General features: G+C 44.3%; 1 non-coding gene across 1 annotated transcript; it reads left to right on the top strand.

Moving 5' to 3' along the window:
• Positions 1-3,723: 3,723 nt before the first annotated feature.
• On the top strand, positions 3,724-3,878 carry LOC136876580 (5.8S ribosomal RNA). The gene has a single exon (XR_010860618.2). It is a non-coding gene; the product is annotated as a 5.8S ribosomal RNA (ribosomal RNA).
• The last annotated feature ends 5,161 nt before the right edge of the window (positions 3,879-9,039 follow it).

The raw sequence follows: 9,039 nt of genomic DNA, 5'->3' as shown, positions 1-9,039 counted from the left end.
ATCAAACATGTCGGACACACATATTAACACCAATGCACCTTCTACTTCCAATACTCCATAAGCACACGGAACATTCCCGTAAATTCACTTCACCAACTGTACAATAAAAAATTTGCACTTGAAATAAAGCTAGGTTATGATAACCTTCTATCAAAGTTTTTAAAACATATGCCATTATCAAGGTCACAGAAAATCAGTAACCCAGCGCATGCGCTGTGCACTCTGTTTAGTAAACTCCACTGTAAAGCGACATCTCAACAGAAATTCATAAATATTTAAAAAATAGAGTTATAATAATCATCGTGCATAAACAGTCATATGAAACTCGCCTCGTTATTGGCTTTCTGCTACGCTTATAGCTAAACATAAAAAGAACTACATAAAGGCCGGAAATACATCTATATATACAACATCCTTATTCTGTCTGTCATTCACACTAATATTGAGAATGTTTCAAAGCTGATATTGGTACTAGTTATAGATTATTATGTCTTCTTTACAAGAAAAATACAATTAACCTCTCACGGCCACGACTTTTATACTTTTTAAAGAAAAATTCGTTTCTCTCAGCGAAGTCTTGAATATTCGCCATGGTGACGTACAGTGGGTATACAGCTATATCTGTCGGCGTGATGACGAACTGCGTACATCCTGGCTTCTGTAGCCTTCCACAGATATACAGTATTTGAGAAACTGAAATAAGTACCAGTTATGGGTTAGAACAGTAATGCAATGAGGACCATCATATTCTCATACAGTATGTAAACGAAATTAATGGATTTTTTCATTCTGGGTTTTATCTCTATCAATACACATGAGATAAACCAGTCTAGCTGACGGCTATGATCGAACACGTAACAAGTCTATATGATATGACACCGTGGTTGTCCGGTTCGAGTCCCGTTCTTTGAAAATATGTTTATCGTCAGAATGTTGGCCGGCAGGGTAGGGGAAGTGAGGTGGTATTATAGAATTTCTAATGACAAGAATGCGTGATGTCCAATTGTGTGGTGTGGTGGTTAGTGTGATTAGCTGCCACCCCGGGAGGCCCGGGTGTGATTCCCGGCTATGCCACGAAATTTAAAAAGTGGTACGAGGGCTGGAGCGAGGTCCACACAGCCTCGGGAGGTCAACTGAGCATAGGGGGTTCGATTCCCTCCTCAACCAACTTCGAAGTGGTTTTCCAAGGTTTCCCACTTCTCCTCCAGGCAAATGCCGGAATGGTGTCTGACTTAAGGCCACGGCCGCTTCCTTCCCTCTTCCTTGTCTATCCCTTCCAATCTTCCCATCCCCCCGCAAAGCCCCTGTTCAGCATACCAGATGAGGCCGCCTAGGCGAGGTACTGGTCATCCTCCACAGTTGTCTCCCGACCCAGAGTCTGAAGCTCCAGGACACCGCCTTGCTGTGTCCGAGGGAAGACCGACCCTGGAGGGTAAACCGATAAATAATAATGAGAATAAACTTAAAAAGATGTTAATTGAAACATTAGTTATGGCAATTTTTGATTACTGTGTCATAGTTTACATCGACTGCACTGATGAATCACTGCAGAAGTTACAGCGCACGCAAAATGGATGTGTGAGGTTCATCTGCAACCTCAAATACACAGACCATGTGGATATCGTTTTACACCAAGCTTGGCTGGCTCTGTATACAGGATAGACGTAATCTTCACTGTCTAACCTTACTGCAACGACATTTCAATATCAAATCTCCTCCTTATCTTAAAGAACGTTTCTATAATCTCTCTTTACATCACGAAAAAAGCACAAGAGCACAGAACATGTGCATCCTTACCATACCCAATCACAAAACCTCAGCATATGGCAATTCCTTCACAGTTACTGAAATTCGTGAATGGAACAACCTGCCTCATGACATCAGAGGGATATCAGTGTCCAAAGAATTTAAAAGTGCATGCGCATAATATCTGATGGAAAGACAGAAATAGCAAGGCAGCAAGACATAATCACTTTCCTATTTCCTCGTACTCTTTTCTTTTCAAACCTCCTCCTCCAGTCTACCTTATCCTTCCACTGTGCCTTCCTTAACTTGGGTGGAAATTTACAGGTCAAGAGTTATATATAACATATGATGCTATTCTATTTAGTAATTCTCTTTACGTTTTTACCACTCTAAAGTTTACGTATCTCTTAAAACCTGTACTCATTTTCTGTATTGCTGTGCTTTTTCCCCTTCAGTTTTGTAATTTTAATGTACAAGTAGCTACTGTTAGATGCAGTTCAATAGTTCTACACAGTTTAAGTTCATGAAAGGTTAAAATTTTTAATAAACCGGGCGAGTTGGCCATGCGGTTTCGAGCGCGCAGCTGTGAGCTCGCATCCGGGAGATAGTGGGTTCGAACCCCACTGTCGGCAGCCCTGAAGATGGTTTTCCGTGTTTTCCCATTTTCACACCAGGCAAATGCTGGGACTGTACCTTAATTAAAGACGCGGCCATATCCTTCCCACTCCTAGCCCTTTCCTGTCCCATCGTCGCCATAAGACCTATCTGTGTCGGTGCGACGTAAAGCAATTAGCAAAAATATTAATAATATGTAATTAGTTAGTTATCAACCTAATTTTGATACTGGTTAACTGTAAGAGAGGGTCAGCTGTCCATAACTTTGCCAGGATAAATACATAATATATCAGTCTATCTACCTTACCCATCTAACCTCTTTGACGTTTTGAAAAGGGTACAACTTTCCGCATGTAATATTCGCTATACACGAGTTCATGTGACAGTGATACGTGCAGAAAGTCGCCATGTGGTGGGAGTAGGACTACACTGCACCATGTCAACAATGTGTTTCTGTTCTTGCACAAATTGCTCAACTACACGTACAAAATAAAACGGGAACTTAGAAGAATACCTGCAATGTGCTGAAAACTCTGGTAAATACTCTATAATCAGGAATTCGAAGTGTCAAGAAGCGCAAACGGTGTTCCTCGACAGCAGGAGCCGTAAAGATACACCATATCTGCGTATTCTTCATCAGTGTATATGTGTGACAGTTTACCCAGCACGTGTACAGTATCACAGACCTGTTATTGCTCAATCTCGTGTGGCTAGAAGCCGCCTGTCCGTCTAAGAAGATGTGTTGTCGCCGGTAGCACGAACGGATACCGGATGCGACTATTTAGCAGGCTAGAGTCTCGTTCGTTATCGGAATTAACCAGACAAATCGCTCCACCAACTAAGAGCGGCCATGCACCACCACCCACCGAATCAAGAAAGAGCTCTCAATCTGTCAATCCTTCCGGTGTCCGGCGAGGAGCGAGATTCCTGCCGAGCCCGCTGTTGTGAGCTCAGGCGACTCCCGTACGTACTCTGTAAGCGGCGGCCTCGCGCGGTCCTCCCCTCCGGCGAGGCTCCCACGTGGAGCGAGACTCCTGCCGAGCCCGCTGTTGCGAGCTCAGGCGAGTCCTGTACGCACTATGTAAGCGGCGGCCCCGCGCGGTCCTCTCCTCCGGCGAGGCTCCCTCGAGGAGCGAGACTCATTCGATGGAGACGTTCGTCATTGGGTACCTACCTCCCTCGCTCAGTGGAGCGGGGATAACACGAGGGAACCTGTCGCGGCTTCGGCCCGGCGGGCAGGTTTTAAATGAACGCAACGCCCATGCTGGAAACACTTCTTATCTCTGTGACTAGAAACCCATGAAAATGATTGCTTCTCCTCTGCTCACCGTGGAGAGAACGATCGAAAAAAAAAAAAAAAAATACCCTGAACTGTGGATCACTCGGCTCGTGGGTCGATGAAGAACGCAGCAAATTGCACGTCGACATGTGAACTGCAGGATGCATGAACATCGACATTTCGAACGCACATTGCGGTCCATGGATTCCGTTCCCGGACCACGCCTGGCTGAGGGTCGGTGGCTAAAACTGAACGCGACATTGCGTTCGAAGGGTGGGAGCGTCGCGGTTCGTGCGGCCACGGCCGCCGCCGCGTCTCCTCACCCCGGTGGAGCTGGATCGGTCGACACCACCACTGAGAGTGTGTGAGACGGGAGGGTTGGTCCGCGCAGCGTCTTTGTGTCTGCTGGCGCCAGTTCGCCGCCCCTGCCCAGCGACGAAGCTCGAAAGTGTGTGCAGAGACCGAACATTTTGTGCGACACGCACAAACCAAACACGACCTCAGACCAGGCGAGACTACCCGCTAAATTTAAGCATATTACTAAGCGGAGGAAAAGAAACTAACAAGGATTCCCTTAGTAGCGGCGAGCGAACAGGGAAGAGCCCAGCACCGAATCTCGCAGGTTCACCCTGCCGAGAAATGTGGTGTTTGGGAGGGTCCACTTATCCCGGGAATCTGCGGCGAGTTCAAGTTCTTCTTGAATGGGGCCACGCTCTGCAGAGGGTGCCAGGCCCGTAGAGACCGCTGCGGCTTCCGGGAGAATCTCTCCTTAAAGTCGGGTTGCTTGAGAGTGCAGCCCGAAGTGGATGGTAAACTCCATCTAAGGCTAAATATGACCACGAGACCGATAGCGAACAAGTACTGTGATGGAAAGTTGAAAAGAACTTTGAAGAGAGAGTTCAAGAGTATGTGAAACCGTTCGGGGGTAAACGTGAGAAACCCGAAAATATCTCAACCGGGGAGATTCAAGCTTTATCCGCGCCTCCTCCTCTGCTTTGACCAGATGGGTCCGTCCAACACAGTTAACCGATACTTCTCTACGATACACTATCAGACCCTCGCACTACTTCACTCACAACACACCATGGGCAACTGAGCGGGCAACGAGCTATTTTAATGGCAAAAGGACAGCCCGAGCAAAGAGGTTGAAAGCAGCGAGGTAGGTTGAGCTAGAATAAAACGTCAGAGCGACTGGGTGGGTGAATGCCACTTACCCCAGAACAAATGTACGTGTACATTAACTGTGTTCTATCGCTGAAATCATTCGGAATAAGGCATATGTCCTTAAGAAGATTTTTGCTTAATTATTTTCGTGTGGCTATTTCTAGCCGAGTGCAGCCCTTGACAGGCAGACCCTCCGATAAGGGTGGGCGGCATCGGCCATGTGTAGTTAACTGCGTGGAGGATAATGTTGTGTGTGGTGTGTGAGTTGCAGGGATGTTGGGGACTGCACAAACACCCAGCCCTCGGGCCATCGGAATTAACCAATAAAGGTTAAAATTCCCGACCCGGCCGGGAATCGAACCCGGGACTATCTGAACCGAAGGCCAGTACGCTGACAATTCAGCCATCGCGTCAGACTTTGCTTAAAATGGTCGTTGCTCTCATTTCCCTGTATATTGACGATTCCTCCTGGGGCACCCTGTATAAATATAAAAAACAAAAGTAAGTTTGTTTGTTCATTATACAAATAAACACGTCTTCACGGATCAGTACCAAGACTCATGAGGCGCTCTGAAGGGTCGTGGAGGTAGTTATGTCGTCAAAGATTTAATAAAATAAAATTGGCCATAATTTGTGAAAGGCCTATACGGATACCAACTGTCGTAGGAAACGTGCCATTCCTTGCATTTCATTAACCTTTTCGCTGCTGATATATTTAGGGACGATCAGAACGCTCCGTGCTGAACTTCTTAAAAATATAATGTTTAAAAATACATAAAATATATGAAAATTTATCAAAAATAATAAGAAATGTCACATGAACTGGCAAAAGAAATCCAGAATACTTTTCGTTTTTTAATTCTTTGCACAAAAATTAAAGACAGAGAAAATCAGGGTTTCCATTAGAGCCAAGAATACACTACCCTGTTCGGCTCCATGGCTAAATGGTTAGCGTGCTGGCCTTTGGCCACAGGGGGCCCGGGTCCGATTCCCGGCAGGGTCGGGAATTTTAACCTTAATTGGTTAATTTTGCTGGCACGCGGGCTGGGTATATGTGTCGTCTTCATCATATCATCCTCATCACGACGCGAAGGTCTCCTACGGGCGTCAAATCGAAAGACCTGCATCTGGCGAGCCGAACTTGTCCTCGGACACTCCCGGCAGTAAATACCATACGCCATTTCATTTCACTACCCTATAAAGTTTTCGATATTCAGTCACTGATATCTGAGTATTCATCTTCCGATTCAATGGTTTTCACAGCTTCTATAAGTTTGAACACCAAAAGCACGCATCGTCTGCTACTTGAAGCAGTTTTTAAAATCCCTGGACACTGCTACTTTGGACGGCTATCCATCTAGGTTGCATTCTGAGCTGAGTGCATTATTTCAGATATTTAGTTACAGTTAGCGACAAAATGCAGTCTGCGTTTTGACTGATGGTCCACTATGTTTCTGAAAGACGTAGCTTTCTGCCATTCAAGTTTGAAAACCAAAGGAAACTCTAAAAGTATCTATTTTCTTTTCATAAATGTAGCTAGTGCCCTTGCTGGTGGGACCTAGTGTTTACAGTGCACTATGTCTTCTGGTCTGGGCTAGAGCAATTTTGTTACTTTCATTGATCTGTCTCAGCTTTATACTTGGCTTTGATAAAATGAAAGTGACTGAGGTATGAGTGATGCTAGTAATGCCATTCCTTCTGCAGCCAGTCCCTGCAGTGAATGGTGTGAAAATATTGTTCATAGGGTCGGTTGGTCATGCATTTCAGTGGGCTTGGCAGACTGATATGTAATAGCAACTTCTGGCTCAGTGAGGAAAGCAACGGGAAACTGCCTCACTCCTCATTTCCCTAGTACGCCTCTTCAGTGATGCCTAGGCCATCTATGACAGCTGATGGCCGAACTGTTGAGGATCCAACCAGCCTTCGGTCTGAGGACTAAACATACATACATACAAATGTAGCTAGTTGCCGACGAGATATCTAGGGCGCAGCGAGGACGTGATGTACTGCGGCGCATGAAACATCTCGGGCGTGGCAGTGTAAGGGTTAATTGGCTAACTATCTCTAGGATGACCGACAAGCAATTTGGACCCATCCATAGATATTCTTCCCATTGGCTTATGTTAATTTCTTCACATTGGTAAGTTGATCTGTTCCTGTGTACATATTTTTTTCAGTTTTATTTCATAATCCTTTGACATTTTAGGTAGCCGTACGTAATGAAATATTCATCAGTTTAAAAAGGAAACTAAATAGTATGCAAATTAAAATATTAATTAACATGAAAGAAACGTAAACAAGAGCAGGTGTAATGCTTCTCTTTATACACAGGAGTGTAATTAATTTTGTATAATGAACAACACTAATGAAATAACACATCGTCCGTCTCTCGAAGATGCTCTTATTACTCACGGTATAAACGTCAGAAATATTTCTCACGTTCAACGTGTATAATGAAGAAAATAAAAAGGAAACGATCTTTTCGTTACACAGAAGCATGTCGCTGAAGATATGTTCACAAGGAAAGGATTTCTTCTGTTGTAATTCAAATATTGTAATGATTTATGTTAAATGTATTTGTAAGCATTAATACTGTATACATACGTCTTCTTCTTCTATATCCCCTGGGGGTGGTGGTGCACCTCCACGGTATCTCCTGCCTGTCTGAAGAGGCGACTAAACGGAGGCCCAAGGGCTTTCACTTTGGGAGCGAGGGTTGACGACCACAAGTTCCTTAGCTGAGTCTTAAATTCCTTCCACTTACTTGTGCCAGGCTCCTCACGTTCATCTATCTTATCCGACCTCTCTTCATCAACTCTTGTTATTTTCCGACCCCGAAGGTATGAGGCTTTCGAGGCCCTGGGAGTCTTTGGCCGATACCTTCAATTTAGTAGGTGTTCGACCCCTCCGATTTTTCTCTCTGATCAGTGTTAATAGATGATGGTTGCCTAGTTGTACTTCCTCAATAAAATAATCATCACCACCACCACCACCACCACCACCACCACCACCACCGTAACCCTAGAAACAGTGCATGCTGTGATGTAAGGTATGAATGGATGGATGGTCAGACAATGTCACCTAGCAACCGTGCAGGCTATGTCTTATGGTTGGTTGCCATCTGAAATTAGCAGCCGTTAATATTTTAATGTTAAAAATATTTCATAGCAAAGCATAACATTTCATAGCAATTTCCTCAATTGTGGCGATAGATGAAAGGCTAAAAGGCCAGGAAAGGTTTCAGATCGTGAGTCCTGCGTAGCTCTATCAAACTAAAAAAAAAGAAAAAAGAAAAAAAAAACTTCCGAAAATTACTTCCGACCTAAATGCAGCTCCGGAAAACCAGCCTAAAATCGCTTGTTTTTTTACTTGTTTTCTTTTTTATTCAATCCTAGTCAAATTAACTTATTAACATAATTATTTCTGTAACGTGTTCCTTGGTTTAATACCCTCAGGTGTTTTTTGATTTTTGAAAAATGTCCACACCGAATTTAGTAATAATAATAATAATAATTTCGTGTGGCTATTTCTAGCCGAGTGCAGCCCTTGTAAGACAGACCCTCCGATGAGGGTGGGCGGCATCTGCCATTTGTAGGTAACTGCGTGTTATAGTGTTATGTGTGGTGTGTGAGTTGCAGGGATGTTGGGGACAGCACAAACACCCAGCCCCCGGGCCATTGGACTTAACCAATTAAGGTTAAAATCCCCGACCCGGCCAGGAATCGAACCTGGCCCCCTCTGAACCGAAGGCCAGTACGCTGACCATTCAGCCAACGAGTCGGACACCGAATGTAGTTATAAGGGCTTAAGTGAAACTCTGCATTGAGTCACATTAGCGCTCGTAGTGATGCTTAAATGCAAAAATGCATTGACTCACACTGGCGCTTGTAGTGGTAGAAAAAGTCAAACTGTTAATCTAATCGACCGGATAACGATGATTAAGAAAGGGATTGTAACTTTTAGGAATAAATAACGAATATCTGCTCATACTTAATACTTAGCTCATATTACTAGGGTGTTTTCAACATTGAGTTGCTTGCCCATAGTAATTTGTACGTGTAGCGAAGTGAAGCACTCTTACCTGCCACCGGCGGCCTTGAATATTGAAGACGAACGCCTGACCCAGCCTACACAGCTTATGCAATTAATAACTTACATGGATTTTAATATATCGTTAAAATTACATGATACAAAACATGCGAGCGAGCTCTTTAGCTGGGAGCACTTTAAAGCGT

Source organism: Anabrus simplex, chromosome 6 (genome assembly GCF_040414725.1).
Source record: "Anabrus simplex isolate iqAnaSimp1 chromosome 6, ASM4041472v1, whole genome shotgun sequence".
NCBI classification, from domain to species: Eukaryota; Metazoa; Arthropoda; class Insecta; order Orthoptera; family Tettigoniidae; genus Anabrus; species Anabrus simplex.
This window is presented reverse-complemented; position numbering and strand designations above follow the sequence as displayed.